The 20,618-nt window shown below is 49.4% G+C and overlaps 1 protein-coding gene and 1 non-coding gene across 3 annotated transcripts in view; both read right to left on the bottom strand.

Moving 5' to 3' along the window:
- shisa10.1 (shisa family member 10, tandem duplicate 1) overlaps positions 1-20,618 on the bottom strand; it is a 123,953-nt gene that overhangs the window by 75,785 nt on the left and 27,550 nt on the right. The gene's annotated exons all lie outside the window — the stretch shown is intronic.
- Positions 16,481-16,643, bottom strand: LOC140388721 (U1 spliceosomal RNA). Its single transcript, XR_011934274.1, has one exon. It is a non-coding gene; the product is annotated as a U1 spliceosomal RNA (small nuclear RNA).

Below are 20,618 nucleotides of genomic sequence, written 5' to 3'. Positions count from 1 at the left end.
CCCAAAGCCAACGAGCCGCCAAGGGCTGAAGTGGTGAGGTTCCACCGCTTTATGGACAGAGAGTGTGTCCTGAGATGGGCCAAAAAAGAACGGAGCAGCAGGTGGGAGAACACGGAGATCCGAATCTACCAGGACTGGAGTGCGGAGGTGGCTTAGAAGAGGGCTGGTTTGAACCGGGCTAAGGCGGTCCTCCATCGGAATGGGGTGAAGTTCGGGATGCTGCAGCCAGCGCGATTGTGGGTCACGTTCCAAGATCGGCACCATTATTTGGAAACTCCTGATGAGGCATGGAACTTTATCCAGTCTGAAAAGTTGGACTCAAACTGAGGGTTTGGCGTGGGGGGATGTTTACTGTGTTTGGGGAATGTTCTATTTGTTTTGGTGCTGGATGGGGATGGGTGAATGGATTTGATGTGGGGGCTGTGGGAGTGTGTGGGTGTCAGTGTTGGAGGGGCAGGGTTCCGCGGAGGAAGAGGGTGGGGTGGAGGGCTGGGGAGTTGGGGTAAGGCCGCAAAAAGGAGCTGCGCCAGAGGGGGCGGGGCCGGCTCAGACGGAAAGTGTGGGCTTTTTCCCGCGTTAGGGAAGGATGGCGGCGGGGCCGGGGAGAAGGGCAGTGCTGGAGAGGAGCGCACACTGACTGCCAAGGGATGGGGGGATTCTAACACTGGGGGGTCGATAGAATGGCGGGAGAGGCCGGGGTCAGCAGGAGTTAGCTGACTTACGGGAGTGTCATGGGGGGAGCAAAATGGCTAGATGAGGATCTAGCGGGGGGGAGGGGGAAACTGGGTTGCTGCTGCATAGCCGAAGGGGAGCTGGAAGTAGGAGAGGTAGTCGGGGAGAGTGCGGGAGGCGCGGGCACATGGCTGGCCTAGAAAAGGAGATGGCTAGTCAGCCGGGGGGGGGGGGCCCTTGCCCCCTGATCCGGCTGATAACTTGGAATGTGAGGGGCCTGAACGGGCCGGTCAAGAGGGCCCGGGTGTTCGCGCACTTAAAGGGACTGAAGGCAGACGTGGTTATGCTCCAGGAGACGCATCTGAAGGTGCTACATCAGGTTCGGCTAAGAAAGGGATGGGTAGGGCAGATCTTTCATTCAGGGCTGGATGCGAAGAACAGAGGGGTTGCAATACTGGTGGGGAAGCGGGTGTCGTTCGAGGCACTGAATATTGTAGCAGATAATGGAGGTCGATATGTGATGGTGAGTGGTAGGTTGCAGGGGGGCGGGTGGTACTGGTGAACATATATGCCCCGAATTGGGATGATGCCGGATTTATGAAACGCATGCTGGGTCGGATTCCGGATATGGAGGTAGGAAGCTTGATAATGGGGGGGGGGGGGGGGGGGCACTTCAACACGGTGCTGGACCCAGCACTGGACGGTTCTAGGTCCAGGATGGGTAAGAGGCCGGCTGCGGCCAAGGTGCTCAGGGAGCTTATGGACCAGATGGGGGGAGTGGATCCATGGAGGTTTGCCAGGCCGCAGGCCAGGGAATTTTCCTTCTTTTCCCACGTCCATAGAGCCTACTCCCGGATAGATTTTTTCATTTTGAGTAGGGCGCTAATCCAGAAAGTGGAGGGAACGGAATATTCGGCCGTAGCCATCTCGGACCACGCTCCGCATTGGGTGGAGCTGGAGTTGGGGGAGGAGAGGGACCAGCGCCTGCTGTGGCGCCTCGATGTGGGACTGCTGGCGGATGACGGGGTGGTGCGGGCGGGTGCGGGGGTGTATTGAAAGATACTTGGAGGCCAACGACAACGGGGAGGTGCAGGTGGGGGTAGTCTGGGAGGAGTTGAAGGCGATAGTCAGGGGAGAGATAATCTCCATTCGGGCCCACAGGGAGAAGAGAGAGAGGAGGGGCAGGGAGAGGGAGAGGTTGGTGGGGCAGATTTTAAGGGTGGACAGGAGTTATGCAGAGGCCCCCGAGGAGGGGCTACTTAGGGAGCGACGGAACCTCCAAATGTAGTTCGACCTGTTGACCACGGGGAAAGCATAGGCACAGTGGAGGAATGCGCAAGGGGCGGCGTATGAGAATGGGGAGAAGGCGAGTCGGATACTGGCACATCAGTTTCGTAAGAGGGAAGCAGCGAGGGAGATTGGTGGAGTTAGGGATAGAGGGAGGAATACGGTGCGAAGTGCAGTGAGAATAAACAAGGTATTTAGGGACTTCTATGGGGATCCGTACAGGCCTGAGCCCCCAGCGGGGGAGGAGGGGATGCGACGATTCCTAGATCAGCTGAGGTTCCCGAGGGTGGAGGAGGAGCAGGTGGCTGGTTTGAGGGCGCTGATTGGGCTGGAGGAGCTGGTTAAAGGATTGGGGAACATGGAGGCGGGGAAGGCCTGGGGCCGGATGGATTCCCGGTTGAATTTTACAGGAAATACGTGGACCTGCTGGACCCGTTGCTAGATTAATAAGGCGAGGGAGGAGGGGACCTTGCCCCCGACAATATCCAGGGCGCTGATTTCTTTGATTTTGAAGCAGGACAAGGATCCATTGCAATGTGGGTCGTATAGGCCGATCTCGCTCCTCAATGTTGACGCTAAGTTGCTGGCGAAGGTGCTGGCTACGAGAATTGAGGACTGTGTCCCGGGGGTGATTCATGCGGACCAGACGGGATTTGTGAAGGGTACGCAGCTAAATACTAATGTGCGGAGTCTCCTCAATGTGATTATGATGCCCGCGGTGGAGGGGGAAGCTGGCAGCTATGGACGCGGAGAAGGCCTTTGATCGGGTGGAGTGGGAGTATCTTTGGGAAGTGTTGCGGAGGTTTGGGTTCGAGGAATGGGTTCATCAGTTGGGTCAGGCTGTTATACAGAGCCCCGGTGGCGAGTGTGGCTACGAACCGGCGGAGGTCGGAGTACTTTCGGCTGTACCGGGGGACGAGGCAGGGGTGTCCCTTATCCCCCTTGTTGTTTGCACTGACAATTGAGCCGCTGGCCATGGCAGTAAGGGGGTCCAGGAAATGGAGGTGATTGGTTCGGGGGGGGTGCCTTCCCATTTTGATCCCCAAGGCCTTTTTCAAACGGGTAAGCAGGAGCATCATGGGATTTGTGTGGGTGAATAAGACCCCGAGGGTGAAGAGGGTGTTTCTGGAGCGTAGCAGGGACAGGGGGGGGGGGGGGGGGGCTGGCACTGCCAAATTTGTGTGGCTATTATTGGGCAGCCAATGTGGCGATGATCCATAAGTGGGTAATGGAGGGACAGGGGGCGGCGTGGAAGAGGCTAGAGATGGCGTTCTGTGTGGGCAGAGCCTGAGGGCTCTAGTGACGGCACCGCTACCGCTCTCGCCGACAAGTAACACCATGAGTCCGGTGGTGGCGCCGACGCTGAAGATCTGGGGACAGTGGAGGCGACACAGGGATGAGGTGGGAGCCTCGGTTTGGTCCCCGATTCGGGAGAACCATCGGTTCGTCCCGGGAAGGATGGATGGGGGGTTTCGGAGCTGGCATCGGGCAGAGATTAGATGAATGGGGGACCTGTTCATCGATGGGACTTTGCGAGCCTAGGAGCGCTGGAGGAGAAGTTTGGGCTACCCCCGGGAAACGCTTTCAGGTGCATGCAAGTGAAGGCGTTTGTGAGGCGGCAGGTGAGGGAATTCCCGCTGCTTCCGGCATGTGGGATTCAGGACAGGGTGAATTCGGGTGTATGGGTTGGAGAAGGCAAGGTTTTGGCGATTTACCAGGAGCTGCAGGAAGAGGAGGCCTCGGTGGAGGAGTTAAAGGGCAAGTGGGAGGAGGCGCTTGGGGAGGAGATAGATGAGGGTCTGTGGGCTGATGCCCCGAGTAGGGTTAATTCTTCCTCCTCTTGCGCCAGGCTCAGCCTAATACAGTTTCAAGTTACTCACAGAGCGCATATGACAGGGGCGAGGTTGAGTAGGTTGTTTGGGGTGGAGGACAGATGTGGGAGGTGCTTGGAAAGCCCAGCAAATCACGTCCATATGTTCTGGTCATGCCCGGCGCTGGATGGGTTTTGGAGGGGTTTTGCGAGGACTATGTCTAAGGTAGTGAACGCCCGGGTCAAGCCGAGCTGTTGATTGGGATTATTTGGGGTATCGGACAAGCCGGGGGTGCAGGAGGCGAAAGAGGCCGGTATTCTGGCCTTTGCGTCCCTGGTAGCCCGGCGGAGCACTTTGCTACTATGGAAAGATGCGAAGCCCCCTAGTGTGGAAGCTTGGATCAATGACATGGCAGGGTTCATCAAGCTGGAGGGGATAAAGTTTGCCTTGCGAGGGTCTGTGCAAGGGTTCCTCAGGCGGTGGCAACCGTTCCTAGACTATCTCGCGGAGCGTTAGGAGGAGGTCAGCAGCAGGAGCCCGGGGGTGGGGGGTTTCCTGTTTGTGTTTTTTACTGTTATATGGGGGGGTTATTGTATATGGGGGAAATCCAATGTATAATTTCTGCTTGTTGTGTTCTTGTTTCTTTCTTCTTGTTTGGGGGGGGGGGGGTTTGTTGAAAATTTGAATAAATATATATTTTTTAAAAAGCCAAACCAATGAGTATTATGCAACTTAAATTATTCAGCAATTTCCCTCAGCATGATCCTGAAAACAGATGTCATTTTGATCTGTTATTTCTCCTGAAATTATTTGTTGAGGGTAGGGACAGAATTAGTCTTCAGGAGTTATTGACCACAGCAGTGTGAGGGCCTGAAATGAAGTCAGCATACCAGTTAAACATAAAAATAGACAGCATCCGTGCAGGATAGCATTTTTTAAAGCACTGTGTCAATGCAAACAATGCTATAATTGGGCTATATGACACCCCGTCCATTGACTACAGATAACCCATGTGAGGGCAGCTCCAGAAAGTACTTCAAACCACTTTTGCTTTGCGCACTACAGCATAAATCAAAGGAACCTTTGCACTTCCTTCAGGTTTTGAGGGAGGAATGCCAAGTCCTCCCTCTACATCTGTCCTTCACTGCTTATAGAGGATTCCTGCCCGAGCTCTCGGATAGGTCATTCAGATGGTTGATTGAGAAAACATGGGCCTAAATCTTCTGGTCCCACCCACCGTGGGAACCATCGAGGGCGGGACGTATAATTCGGCAGAGAAGCAAAAAGGTCCACTGACCTCGGGCAAGAGTTTCCAGTCACGGGATGGGCGGGACTGAAACATCCCGCCCATGGAGTTAGTCAGGCAGAAACAGAAAACTGGATCCTGGACAGTATATTCCCTTCTTTGCTTTGCATGAAACATTCTGTTGAAAATTACGGAACCAGCTCCGTCAATTAAAGAGCTCCCTTCTCTTGTGTTAAATAGAACCAAAAGGTTGACAATGCAGGAATAAGCCAAACAGCTCATCATATCTGGGCTTCAAAACTAATCTCCCTGCCTCAAGCTGTCCCCCAAGCCCTGCAACTCCCTTCCATTCAAATACTTATCTAATTTCTTGCACATCTCCCTTAATGGACGTAATGGGCTTGTTTGCTGACAAAGCCTCCCATGTTTATCATAGATTATCATAGATTTTACAGTGCAGAAGGAGGCCATTCGGCCCATCGAGTCTGCACCGGCTCTTGGAAAGAGCACCTTACCCAAGGTCAACATCTCCACCCCATCCCCATAACCCAGTAACCCCACCCAACACTAAGGGCAATTTTGGACACGAAGGGCAATTTAGCATGGCCAATCCACCTAACCTGCACATCTTTGGACTGTGGGAGGAAACCGGAGCACCCGGAGGAAACCCACGCACACACGGGGAGGATGTGCAGACTCCGCACAGACAGTGACCCAAGCCGGAATCGAACCTGGGACCCTGGAGCTGTGAAGCAATTGTGCTATCCACAATGCTACCGTGCTGCCCCTGTTGCAAAAATATTCTGAGTAAAATCATTTCTCTTAACCAGTCACTTCACTCTGTCTGTGGTCATTTTCAATTGATGACTCCTCAACACTTCGGAAATAGTCTTTACCTATTCGCTCAATCAAAACGCTTCATAAATTCTAAAAGCGTCCACTGGAGGGTGAGGAAGGAGCAGTGCTCCGAAAGCAAGTATTTGAAACAAACCTGTTGTAACCTGGTTAAATATTTGAGCAAGTAGAGATTGTTAGCCATGCTGTCAACATGTTTAAATGATATTGCCTTCATCTGCCTGGGCCAAAGTGATAGGAGCTCTTCCCTAAACCTCTCGAATATCAGCTGTGAATCACCTGGTAGCTGACTCACTTGTGAGTCACATGGTTGTGGGTTCAAGACCTCCTCCTCGACTTGAGCACAAGAATCAAGGCTGACACTCCAGTGCAGTACTGAGGGAATGCTGCACACTTGGAAAAACTTTCAATCGAATGAGACGTTAACCCGGGTCCGTCTGCCCTTTTAGGCGGATGCAAACGATTCCTCGCCACTAATCTGGAGAATAACGGGGAAGTCACCCCCAATGTCCTGGCCAATATTTATCTCGAAATCAACAACACAAAAACAAATGATCAAATCCTTAGCAAATTGCTGTATGTGAGAGTTCGCTTGCACAAACTGGCTGCTGTGTTTCTTACGTTACAAAAGTACTTAATTGGCAGCCAAGTGCTTTGGGATATTGTGGTCATGAAAAAGCACTACATAAATGCAAACCTTTTTTTCACCCTCACTCTCCTATTCTAAGGAACTTGATAAAATCTACCTCTTTGCCCAAGCTTTTTGCCACCTCTCCTAATATCTTGTCGAGTGGCTTGGCAGCAGACTTTGTTTAATAATGCACCTCAGGGGGTGTTACTATGTTAAAGGCACCATATAAATGCAAGTCTTTGTTGTTTTCAAATCGGGAGAGTTTTTGATTAACATTCTGTGGGCGAAATCGCAGGGCAAGACGGGGGCTTCACGCCGCGTGGCTGCTAGCCCCCCATTGGGCGGAGGATCCATGCGGGGGTGGCGCCGACTTTCTGGTCATAAGACCAGATGGATCCTACAGACCTATCCGCAGGATGGGAGATTCCAGCCCTTTATCATGTTTTGGGGCTCTGGGGAGTTTCTCACCGGTTTAGCCCACGCTTAGAATTTTTTTTTGCACTGGGAGCTGTATTCAGAGATCTAGCTGCCATTCTGTAAGGGTGCCCTGATCTCCAAGTGAGCTCGAGAGTCCCCCACACACCCCACCCATGGGCAATGTCACCAACCACACACACGGACACTACCCCACCCCCCCCAGGTGAGGACACCCTGCAATGGTGTCCCTGGGGTCTTCCCTCTTCAGGCTCCCTCAAGCCTCCTTACAGCACCCCCTCCCTTCTAAGACCCCCACCATTCACCCCTCCAACCTCCCAGAGGCCCCAACATACCTGCAATGCACTCCCCCAACCCTTCAAACACCCCGTTCATCCTCATTTCATGTGCATGGCCCCCCTCTCCCCCTGTCCCTTGGCAATGCCACCCTGGCACTTGGGTACCCTTGCACTTGACAGTGTCATCTGGGCACCTTGGCATTGCCAGGGTGGCAGTGCCAAGATGCCAGCTGGGCAGTGCTAAGGTGCCCACATTCCAAGTGGAGGGCCAGGGAACCACCCTGCACTTACCCTCACCACCCAGGGGTCTCCCAATGGCCCGGGAGGCCCCCTGGGTGCCGTGCCGACTGTTCCACATTTGTGTGGAACAGCACTGATCGGCGCCTGGCTGCAGCCTCCCTGGGGCAGCCGGAGAATCGAGGGGGGCCAGTGAATCCTGGGCAGGTAGGTCGCAAGTAGTCTCGCGGGACTTCGGTGAATCCTGCGAGGCGCGGAATCTGTCGGGAAGCTCGCTGGTGGCCTCTCCCAGGATGCTCCGGTCGCTTTGTGCTCTCACTTTAGCACAACATGGCAATAGAATTGCGCCCATAGTGTGGGCTAATCTGGTGAGAAACTCCCCAGGACCCGGGACAAGCAACATTTTGCATTTTTCTAACATCTTAAATGAGAGAAGTGCATTTTGGCTCAATCTCTGGGACTGCCTCTCTAACCTTCCATTTCTCAACGCTCTAACAGAAATACTTTAGGACATAGAACAGTACAGCACAGTATAGGCCCTTCGGCCCAAGATGTTGTGCCGACCCTGTATCTTAATCAAAGGTCAATCCAACCTACACCCCTTCAATTTACTGCGGTCCATGTGCCTGCCCAAGAGTTGTTTAAATGTCCCTAATGACGCAGACTCCACCACTTCTGCTGGCAGTGCATTCCACACACCCACCACTCTCGGTGTAAAGAACTTACCTCTCTCATCTCCCCTATACCTTCCACCAATCACCTTAAAACTATGTCCCCTCGTGACAGCCATTTCCGCCCTGGGGAAAAGTCTCTGGCTATCCACTCTATCCATGCCTCTCATCACCATGTACACCTCTACAAAGTCACCTCTCTTCCTTCTTCGCTCCCGTGAGAAGAGCCCTAGGTCCCTCAATCTTTCTTCATAAGACATGCCCTCCAGTCCAGGGAGCATCCTGGTAAATCTCCTCTGTACCCTCTCCAAAGCATCCACATCCTTCCTATAATGAGGCGACCAGAACTGGACACAATATTCCAAGTGTGGTCTAACTAGGGTTTTATAAAGCTGCAGCAAAACCTTGTGGGTCTTAAACTCAATCCCCCTGTTAATGAAAGCCAACACACCATACGCCTTCTTAACAACCCTATCAACCTGGGTGGCAACTTTGAGGGATCTATGTGCGTGGACCCCAAGATCCCTCTGTTCCTCCACACTTCCAAGAATCCTGCCTTTAACCCTGTATTCAGCATTCAAATTTGTCCTTCCAGAATAAATAACTTCACATTTATCTAGGTTGAACTCCATCTGCCACTTCTCAGCCCAGTTCTGCATCCTGTCAATGTCCTGTTGTAACCTGCAACAGCCCTCAACACTATCTACAACTCCACCAACCTTCGTGTCATCGGCAAACTTACCAACCTACCCTTCCACTTCCTCATCCAAGTCATTTATAAAAACCACAGAGAGAAGAGGTCCCTTGAACTCCATCTGCTACTTCTCAGCCCAGCTCTGCATCCTGTCAATGTCCTGTTGTAACCTGCAACAGCCCTCAACACTATCTACAACTCCACCAACCTTCGTGTCATCGGCAAACTTACCAACCTACCCTTCCACTTCCTCATCCAAGTCATTTATAAAAACCACAGAGAGAAGAGGTCCCTTGAACTCCATCTGCTACTTCTCAGCCCAGCTCTGCATCCTGTCAATGTCCTGTTGTAACCTGCAACAGCCCTCAACACTATCTACAACTCCACCAACCTTCGTGTCATCGGCAAACTTAACCAACCTACCCTTCCACTTCCTCATCCAAGTCATTTATAAAAACCACAGAGAGAAGAGGTCCCAGAACAGATCCCTGCAGGACACCACTGGTCACTGACCTCCAGGCAGAATACTTTCCATCCACTACCACTCGCTGTCTTCTTTCGGCCAGCCAATTCTCTATCCAGACAGCCAAGTTTCCCTGTATCCCATGCCCCCTAACTTTCTGAATGAGCCTACCATGGGGAACATTATCAAATGCCTTACTGAAATCCAGATGCACATCATCCACTGCCCGACCTTCATCAATGTGTCTCTTCACATGCTCAAAGAATTCAATGAGGCTTGTGAGGCATGACCTGCCCCTCACAAAGCCATGCTGACTATCTTTAATCAAACAATGTTTTTCTAAATAATCATAAATCCCATCTCTCAGAATCCTTTCCAATATTTTGCTCACCACAGATGCAAGACTGATGGGTCTGTAATTCCCAGGGATTTCCCTATTCCCTTTCTTGAACCGGGGGACAACATTCGCCTCCCTCCAATCACCCGGTACTACTCCAGTGGAGAGTGAGGACACAAAGATCATCGCCAACGGCACAGGAATCTCCTCCCTCGCTTCCCGTTGTAACCTTGGGTATATCCCGTCAGGCCCAGGGGACTTGTCTATCCTGATGCTTTTCAAAATTTCCAGCACATCCTCCTTCTTTATATCAACCTGTTCGCGTCTATTAAACTGGTTCACACTGTTCTCATGAGCAACAAGGTCCCTCTCTCTAGTGAATACTGAAGTAAAATATTCATTTAGGGCCTCCCCCATCTCCTCAGACTCTAGGCACAAGTTCCCTCCACTATCCCTGATCGGCCCTACTCTCACTCTGATCATCCTCTTATTTTTCACGCAAGTGTAGAATACCTTGAAATGAAATGAAAATCGCTTATCGTCACAAGTAGGCTTCAAACGAAGTTACTGTGAAAAGCCCCTAGTCGCCACATTCCGGCACCTGTTCGGGGAGGCTGGTACGGGAATTGAACCGTGCTGCTGGCCTGCCGTGGTCTGCTTTCAAAGCCAGCGATTTAGCCCTGTGCTAAACCAGCCCCTTGGGGTTTTCCCTAATCCTTCCCACCAGGGCTTTTCCATGCCCCCTTCTAGCTCTCCCAAGGCCATTTTGTTTTGTTTTTTTATAAATTTAGAGTACCCAATTCATTTTTTCCAATTAAGGGGCAATTTATCATGGCCAATCCACCTATTTTGCACACCTTTGGGTTGTGGGGGCGAAACCCACACAAACACGGGAAGAATGTGAAAACGCCACACGGACAGTGACCCAGAACTGGGATCGAACCTGGGACCTCGGCGCCGTGAGGCAGCATTGCTACCCACTGCGCCACACTGCTGCCCTCGCGCCCACTGTTGTTAAGGAGTTGTTACAATCATCGTAGAGATTGATAACTTTTTTAAAGTTCGAATTCCCAGTGACTGGTTCAACCGATCTCACAAGATTTGACGTTTGCAGACTTTGACAAGAACAAACTAAAGTCAACATAGACCAAATAATATTCAGTATGCAACTAATACATTAAACTGTAGAAAAGGTACCCGTTTTTTGCATTTAATACACAGTTGAAAACCCCAGGACACATTTATACATTCTGCTGTCTACAGAATTTCAGACATTACAGGAACAAGACTAAAGCTACTTCCAGCGTCCAATGGGATCACATCTCCATTTTACGGAGTTGTAATTTCCAGTCACTGTCGAAGGTCTTTTCCCTCTGTCATGAGAAATCCGGAATCGACCACAGCAGCATGGCTTACTGCCGATTCCTTCTCCCAGTCATACCAGGACAAATCTTCCAATGCCCTTAAATTTTAACGGCTTCTGTCTAACTTTGACCAGAGATTCTCTCCTCACCCACATAAAAAGAACTATTTTCCCCTCTACTGACTGCAGCAGATGCTGTCCCTGCTCTCTGTCCAGAACTTCACCTTTGTGTCCAGGTCTATTTTTAAATCAGACTGTCTGAGGGTCTAGAGGGCTAGTCATGGCAAAACCAGTTGTTCTGTTCTTTGTTTTCAGGTGTTAAACCTGGCATTATGATTCCAATCTGACCTGGGCTCCATGTCCTCATGATAATCAGGCCACATCACGCCACAGGGGCAGCATGGTGGCACAGTGGTTAGCACTGCTGTCTCACAGCGGGTTCAATTCCGGCCTGTGTGTGGAGTTTGCACTTTCTCCCCGTGTCTGCATTGATTTCCTCCGGGTGCTCTGGTTTCCTCCCACAGTCCAAGGATGTGCAGGTTAGATGAATTGGCTGTGTTAAATTGCCCCTTAGTGTCCAAAAGGTTAGGTGGGGTTATTGAGTTATGGGGATAGGGTGGAGGCATGGGCTTAAGTAGGGTGCTCTTTCCAAGGGATGGTGCAGACTCGATGGGCCGGATGGCCTCCTTCTGCACTGTAAATTCTACGATTCTTTGATCATTCTATCACTGTGCAGAAGTAGCAGAATGAATGCCACATGTGCCCTTTTAACCTCAAATTAAAACAGACAGTTCAAAACATAACCACCTTATAAAACCTCATTAAATCAGAAAGTTGCTGTCCAACTTGCCTTATTTCAGCTCAAGCCAGTATCTGGCTGAGAGATATGGCAAATAAACACACTTAGGCAGTTGCTGTACTCGGTTCCACTAAACAGGCTGGACAAATTCAGGGTTTGTCCATTCACGTGCAAGGACATTTTTAGATGGCATGATAAACCTTAGCTATTACCAAACAATATCTCTGGCACTGAAAATTACTTTTACAAACATGGAGCCCCATTGCTTCAGATGTTAATCATCATTGGAGGTCTTAAAAAGTTGCCTTTACAAAAGTATTTTTTTCTGTCTCTCCCGCCTGCCTCATCTCTCTGAGAATCCAATATTTATTTCCTTCCCTTGATTTCACTTTCTGTACTTGATTTAATACTGAATTAAATATTTTAACTGAAACCTACAGATTTCGACTCTGAAGACCTCAGTAAGGCTTTTTCACTGAGTGGCTGAGACACAAGCAGCTTGTCCTGGTTACGCAGGACACAGCTCCCTTATAATATAATAATCTTTATTGTCACAAGTAGGCTTACATTAACACCGCAATGAAGTTACTGTGAAAAACCCCGAGTTGCCACATTCCGGCACCTGTTTGGGTACACGGAGGAAGAATTCAGTTGTCTAAATTACCTAACAGCACGTCTTTCAGGCCTTGTGGGAGGAAACCGGAGCACTCGGAGGAAACCCACGCAGACATGGGGAGAACATGCAGACTCCACACAGACAGTGACCCAAGCCGGGAATCGAACCTGGGACCCTGGCGCTGTGAAGCAGCAGTGCTTACCACTGTGCTAGCGTGCTGCACACTTAGGGGACACCACACTGTTTTGAGGGTCATTTATTCGCTGTTGACCACAACATCCAGGTCTATTTCCCAGTTTGTAATGGATTAATGATGGGGGAGCTACCACATTTAGTGCATTAGAGTAAAGGGAAACAAATTGAAAAGCAATTTTGAGCCATTGCTTAAAAAGCCCTTGTGAAAATATACATGGCATTTTTTGTGAAAAGATCTTTGAAAATATCGTAAAAGCTTCTCTTTGTTGTAAATGTTAAGGTTTTTTTCAAGTCTGTGCAAACGCCCCAATGACAGCGAAGACAAAGCGCTCTGCCCTTTTACACTTCATTTCCAAATATCCTGTTGTGACAACATTCAAAATTCACTGCTGAATACACAAGTGATGTTTGCTGGACTGTTAATACAGTACCAGAAGGTTTGATGCAACTTGGAAGTATGTATTAACTTGGTAATGTCAAACCATAACGTACCCAGAAACTGCGATTACAAACCCATTGGCAACTCTTCATTCTTTTAATGTAAGGCGATTGCTTTATTGGTTATCTCCACCCAACGCCACAGCATCGCCTTCCTCTGGGCAGCTTTTACATCCCTGAATAGCAATCATATTTTCTGATGTAATGGCAGACATGGCATTGTAAATTGACCTCTGGAATCTTGGTTACAGTCCAGATCAGGTTGTTGGAATGATCTCTGCTGCAAAGTCCTGAAAATTGGAGGGATTTGAACAGTCTTTTTTCAGTTCCACAGAACAAAGCTACCAATGATTGAACCTCACATAGCAGGTGGTAAGACATTGTTGGGGTTTAATATCTTGCTTGACTGAATATGTGACAAGGTATTCTGGATGCACTCAACGCTAGAACATGAACATTACCCATTGAGTTCAAACAGACCCTGGGCAGGATTCTCCATTGCCCGACACCGATATTGTATTCGGCGATCGGGCGCAGAACTCCTTTTGATGCTGACGGCGGGGGCGGCGCCGGTTTTCAGATGCTCCGCCCATCCAAAATGGCATCATCGGGGTGTACGCTGTACGCCGTTGGGACGGCCTCAGGACATCACCTGAAGTCCATCCTCCGCTGTTCCGCCCCATTGGGACAAGTTCACGACGGCGTGGGTCACTTGAGCTCTGAGTTTTTGTTAACCTCGCGTGGCGGCTGCGGACTGTGTCCAGCGGCACCACAGTCGAGGGGGGAGCCGTTCTGCTCGCCGGGGGAGGGGTTTCGGCGGTGGCTGGGAGGGGGAGGGGGGGGGACTGGTGGGGGTTGGTCCGGGGATGCGAGGGGGGCTCCAGGGGAGCACTATCTGGCAGGTCTGATCCATGCGTTTGGCACCTTGTTGTACAGCATGATCGCGGCAGAACGTCGCCGTGCGCATGCGTGGCCATGGACCCGGTCATTTTCCAGCTGTTTTTGGCGCCGCTGCTAGCCCCTCACCGGTCCCGGAATCAGTGAGGATTCAGCGCCGATTTTGACGTTGTATGGCACCACTGTTCCCATGCCGGCGTCGGCACTTAGCCGCAAAATTGGAGAATCCAGCCCCCTATGTTTGCTGCTGAAACGTCTTTAACTGCTGGTGTCAGAGTCAAAAATTGATGGGAGTAGAAGGGTGTGGATAGTGTCTGAAGTGGTCAGGTGGTCAGCGGTGTTTATTAAAATATCCTGTTCTTCAAACATTAAAAAACAGGTTGAAGCTGTCGCAGAAATTTAAAAGGCCCTCTGCTGGACTTATTTGATTGAAAGGATGTCTTGCGTAGGTTGAAAAAAAACCAGCACCATCTGTTATGCCGTTTCAATGAGCTTTTTGCTCATTTCCACAAGGGCTGTTATTGTGTGATTATGAATGTTTGGCTGAGATCCAAAAGCTACGATGATCTCAGCAAGGGCTTCGGAGTCCACAGTTTGATTCAAAGTTTGAAGAGGTTATTAAAGGATTAGCTGTCTTTGATGTAGGTCAAGATCTTCTGGCCCATTCACGCTAGTGGGATCTTGCAGTCCTGCCATCAGCACATCCCTCCGCGGATTCCCTGGCGGCATGGGGTGGTTCAATGGAAAATCCCATAGGCAGTAGCAGGATGAGAAGATCCCGCTGTCAGCCAATGGCACTGCCACCAAGAAACACACCACCGCGGGGAGGCCAAAGAATCTCATCCATTGTGTCTGAATAGACGTTTGTTTGTCTTTTTTTATATAAGAGATTAACCTCTTGAGATTTAAAAGTTTTAAATGGGTTTTATGAATGGGAGTTGTTTTTATACTATCAAGTGTGTAGGACAGCTGTATTAGATTATTTAAAGCTTGCTTTTTTCATCTCCATATGGCGTTGGATGTCTGTCCATGGTGGCTCCTGGGATAGGCCTTTGGAGTTGGCATTGCGACTATAAGAGGGCACAGGGATGGGTGCATGACTTGAGTTCCTGACCTCATTACAACCGTGGTTCAAACATGGGCAAAAGAGTTGAATACCAGAGGTGAGGTGAGAGTAACTGCCCTCAAGGCAGCATTTGATCGTGTATGACAGCAAGGAGCCCTGGCAAAACTGGAGTCAATGGGAATCGAGGGGGAAAATTCTCCACTGGTTGGAGTCATACCTGGCAAAAGGAAGATGGTTATGGTAGTTGGAGGTCAGTAATCTCAGCTCCAGAGCTTCATTGCAGGAGTTCCTCAGGGTAGTGCCCTTGCCCCAACCATCTTCAGCTGCTCCATCAATGACCTTCTTTCCAACAGGAAGTCAATTTTCACAGTAATTTCATTGCAGTGTTAATGTAAGCCTACATGTGACACTAATAAAGATTATTATTAGATTTTAAAAAAAATTTAGAGTACTCAATTATTTTTTTCCAATTAAGGGGCAATTTAGCATGGCCAATCAATCCACCTACCCTGCACATCTTTAGGTTGTGGCAACGAAGCCAATGCAAACACGGGGAGAATGTGCAAACTCCACACGGACAGTGACCCATAGCCGAGATCAAACCTGGGAGCTCAGCGCCGTGAGGCGGCAGTGCGAGCCACTGCGCCGCCATGCTGCCCTGTTTATTAGATCATTATGAGATGTGGCAGCACCATTCATGATTCCTCAGACACTGAAGCAGTCCAGGTGCAAATGCAGTAAGACCTGGACAACATCCAGGCTTGGGCTGGCAAGTGGCAAGTAACTTTTGCGCCACACAAGTGCCAGGCAATGACCATCTCCAATAAAAGAGAATCAAACCATTGCCCTCTGACATTCAATGGCATTACAATCACTGAATCCCGCACTATCAACATCCTTAGGGTTTCTACTGATCACAACTTGAATTGGACTTACCATATAAATACTGTGGCTACAAGAGCAGGTCAGAGGCTAGTGAGTAACTCACCTCCTGATTCTCCAAACCCTGCCCACCACCTACTATCCAAGACAAAGCAGCCTGCATGATTGGCCACCCTTCCACAAGCATGCACTCCCTCCAGCACCGATAGACAGTCACAACCTTGTGTACTATCTGGGAGATGTGATGCAGGAACTCACCAAGGCTCCTTAGGCAGCATTTTCCAAATCCACGATCACCACCATATAGAAGAGCAAAGGCAGCAGATACATGGGAACATCAACACGTGGAGGTTCCCCTCCAAGTCATTCACCATCCTGATTTGCAAATACCATTCCTTCACTGTCTCTGGATCAAAATCCTGGTGTACCTCAACCACATGGATTGCAGCAGTTCAAGAAAGCAGCCCACCACAACCTTCTCAAGGGCAATTAGGGATGGGGAACAAAGCCCCCATTCCGTAAAAAATGATTTAAAAAAATAATATCTCTCGGGTGTCCCAGTCAGAGGTAGTCCTACGTCATTTTGCTACATTTGGAACAGCACTATTTCGGTAGAAACTAGGTTTAACAGGATTACCACAAATTTTGCAGTCGAATATCCTGCATTTGGGGACATCACAGGCGTCAGCACATCCGAGGTGCAATGGGCCAGCCTCGTCCTAGGCGAACCACCTTCTTGATCATGGTTTCACCCCTGGCCAGGTAAGTAATAGGATTACCATCACTGAGTTACCTATGAATTTGCTATCATGAGAGTGTGACAATGTCACCAAAGGGTTTTACCATATAGATTATAGATACAAATGCACGTGAAACATTCATACGTTTGTGTACAAAATCACTTTACGTCGACTCAAAAGGTCCACCAAGTGTAACATGGGCAAGGACCTGGTGGTTGTGAATGTAAGAGTTTCTATAAAAAAGGAAGAGATTAATGAAAGCAGACATAGGTCCGTTAGAGACAGAGATGGGACAAGGAAATGGAAGAGATGTTAAACTGATATTTTGTATCTGTCTTCCCGGTAAAGATGCAAAAAAGCATACTCGAAATAACGGGGAAGCAAAAGCCCATGAGAGCGAGGAAATTGAAATATCACCGAATCTCGGAATTGTTGCCGATGCAGAAAGAGGCCATTTGGCCCATCAAGTTTACACTGGCTCTCCAAACGAGCATCATGACTTGAGCGCCATTCCCCTGCCTTTTCCCCGTACCCCTGCACATTAATGTCTGGAATGTCTCAATTGAACCTGCCTCCACCACACTTCCAGGCAGCGCATTCCAGAGCGGAGCCATTCGTTGTGTGAAAAAGCTTTTTCCTCACCTCAAATCTGCTCCTTTTGCAAATCACCTTAAGCCTGTGCCTTCCCATTCTTGATCCTTTTACCAGCTGGAGCAATTTCGCCCTCTCTACTCTGTCCAGCCTCATGATTTTGAACATTTCTATCAAATCTCCTCTAGCCTGTTTCTCTCCAAATAGAACAGTCACAACCTCTCCAATCTATTCTCATAGATACTAAATTAAGTAACTAAATGAAAAAAAAAAGTACTGGAGAAATTAATGCAACTAATGTCTGGTAAATTCTCTGGCCCTGATTGCCTACCTCCTAGGGTTTTAAGCGGAATGGTGTAGGCACAGTGGATGCATTGGGTTCCCTGGATTCTGAATCAATCTTCATGGATTGGACGGTTGTACATCTAGCCCTACTATTGGGGAAAAGTGGGAGAGAGAATGAGCTAGCTATTCTGATGTTAGTAGTCGAGGGAAAAAGTTAGAATCCATCATTAAAAGCACTAACTGCACACAATATGATTAGGCAGAGTCAACACAAGTTTATGAAAGGGAAGCTTTGCTTGTCAAATTGATGAATGTTTTGAGGGTGTAACTAGCCGCCGGGTAGATAAGGGAGAACCAATGGATGCATTTTATTTAGATTTTCAAAAAGATGCAAGAAGATTTAGATTCCACTACGTCTTTCGAAAGAGAATTGGAGAGATACTTAGAAGAGAAAAAAATTGCAGTGCTACATGGAAAGGCATTCAATAAGATGCAACACAATAGGTCGTAAAACTGGATTAGGATTGATGGAATGGTGTAAATATATTAGCATGAGATAGATAGAAAACAGAGTAAGAATAAATGGGCCATTTTCAGGAAGGCAGGCTGTAAACATAGAGTTTACAGTGCAGAAGGAGGCCATTCGGCCCATCGAGTCTGCACCGGCTCTTGGAAAGAGCACCCTGCCCAAGCCCACACCCCCCACCCTATTCCCATAACCCAGTAACCCCACTCAACCAACACTTAAGGGAAATTTTGAATTTTGGACACTAAGGGCAATTTAGCATGGCCAATCCACCTAACCAGCACATCTTTGGACTGTGGGAGGAAACCGGAGCACCCGGAGGAAACCCACGCACACACTGGGAGAACGTGCGGACTCCGCACAGAAACAGTAGGGTATTACAAGGATTACTGCTTGGTACTCAGCTAGTTGCAATCAATTTCAATGACAAAGATGAGAAGACAGATTATAATGTTTCCAGGCTTTCAGATGATACAAAACTACGTAGGACTACATAGGCAAGTATGCTGGGAGGAGGATGCCAGAAGATTCAGATTCCACTTCGGCTTTCGAAAGAGAATTGGAGAGATACTTAAAAGAGAAGAAAATTGCAGTGCTACATAGAAAGAGCAGGGGAGTCGGACAAGCTGAGTCACTCTGACAACGAGCGGACACAGACACGATGGGCCAAATAGCCTCCTGTACTTCAATAACCCTATGTTTTGAGGATTCTAAGAGACAGAAGGATGTAGACCAAATAGATGGTCAAGAAAGTGGCCAATGGAGTATACTGTGGGAAGTGAAAAATTATTCTTTTTAGTAGTTTACTACAAAATGGAATCCAACACTGTGGGCTGGATTCTCCGATCGGCGACGCCAAAATCGTGTTCGCCAATTGGCTGGAGAATCCCCGTTTACGTCGGAATCGGGGACGGCACCATTTTTGCGATGCTCCCCCCCACAAAAATGGCATACTCGGGGAGTATGGACGGCCTAGGACCGGAGGCCCTCCCCCTATGCTCCGCCCCTGATGGGCCGGATTCCCAACGGCGTCGCTTGCGTGTGCTCACGTCATTCCGGGACCTCGCGTGGCGTCTGCGGACTGAGTCCAGCGCTGCCACAGTTGGGGGGGGGGGGGGGGGGCCGTTCCGCTGGCAGGGGGGCTTCGGCGAGGATTGGGAGGACTGGTGGGAGGTGGTCCGGGGGTGGCGAGGGTGGTTACAGGGGGGCAGTTTTCGGCAGGCCATATCCGCGTGCGGCCGGATCTATGTTGCACGGCGCGTCAGCCGCAGGCCGCCGCATTGCGAATGCGTGGCCACGGACCTGGCCATTCTCTGGCCGTATCCGCAGGTAAAGCCGGGGGCTTTACACTGCGCGGCTGCTAGCCCCCCACCGGGCGGAGGATTGTGAGGGAGCGGCACCGACTTTCTGGTGATCCTGCAGATATAGCCGCAGGATCGGAGAATTCAGCCCTGTATGTTCAAAACTTTATCCTTATTGCTCTTTTTAAAAGCATGTGTGCCTGTATGGGCGCATGTGTGAATGTGCACGTGCATATTTGTGGGATTGCATGCACACGTGAATGTGTGCGTGTGAATGTGCACGTGTGCACATTTGTGCAAGCGAGAATTTGCACGCATGTGAATTTGTGTGAGTGTGTGAACGCTTCACATGTGTGCGAGTGAATGCACAGGTACACGTGAATGCATGTGTGATTGCAAGAATACCTGTGTGCATACTTGCGTGTGAACACCTCTGTGTAGTGTGCGTGAATGCCTGTGTGTAATGTGTATGGATGCTTCGGTGTCAAGCGCGGGCATGCCTGTGTGCACACGCTGGTGACTGTGTGATCTCGCTGATGAATGCTTGAGCGTGCATGCTGGAGAGTGCCTATGTGTGCACAATGGTGAATGCCTGTGTGTGCACGCTGGTGAATGCCAGTGTGCGCGCCTGAATGCCTGCGTGTTTGTGTGTGCACGTATGTGTATCGGTGTTGTGGTGAATGTTGGAAATATTTATATATATTGTATTGTGCATCTGCCATCCCGATTATATGTCTACTAAACTATGATTAAGGGGTTAACATGGGGTAGGCTGTGATGTCACTCATGGGACAATGTCCATTTTAGTTTCATTTTCAGCCCTGCCCTGTGTCTGTTGTTTTTAGTTTCATTTTAGAATTCTGCTCTGGGTTACTGAGGAAAGGAGGTGTGTTTCTCAGACTGACTTCTGAAAGCTTCTCTCCCAAGGACGTTGCGCAGAAATCTGTAAACTACTGAGTGGCATTTGGCCTGTGAGTGTGGAATTTGCTTCAGTGAAATTTTAGTAGATGGAAAAGCTACCAGATGGACAGCTACCAGACTCCTCAACGACTCCCCCTCAGACGGATCTGTTCCCTGTAGGAACACTATTCACAACACCCTATGCTGCTCTTGTTTGGCCCTTGTTTCACACTATTTGTTGATGCACCATTGTCAATGTACTCTGTCGATTATTCTTTTGTCTACTATGTACGTACTGTGTGCGTTCCCTTGGCCGCAGAAAAATACTTTTCATTGTACTTCGGTACATGTGACAATAAATATCGATCAATCAATCAATCAAAAGTAAGCTCAAAGACCTTT

The sequence above is a fragment of the Scyliorhinus torazame genome, chromosome 13 (genome assembly GCF_047496885.1).
Source record: "Scyliorhinus torazame isolate Kashiwa2021f chromosome 13, sScyTor2.1, whole genome shotgun sequence".
Lineage (NCBI taxonomy): Eukaryota > Metazoa > Chordata > Chondrichthyes > Carcharhiniformes > Scyliorhinidae > Scyliorhinus > Scyliorhinus torazame.
This window is presented reverse-complemented; position numbering and strand designations above follow the sequence as displayed.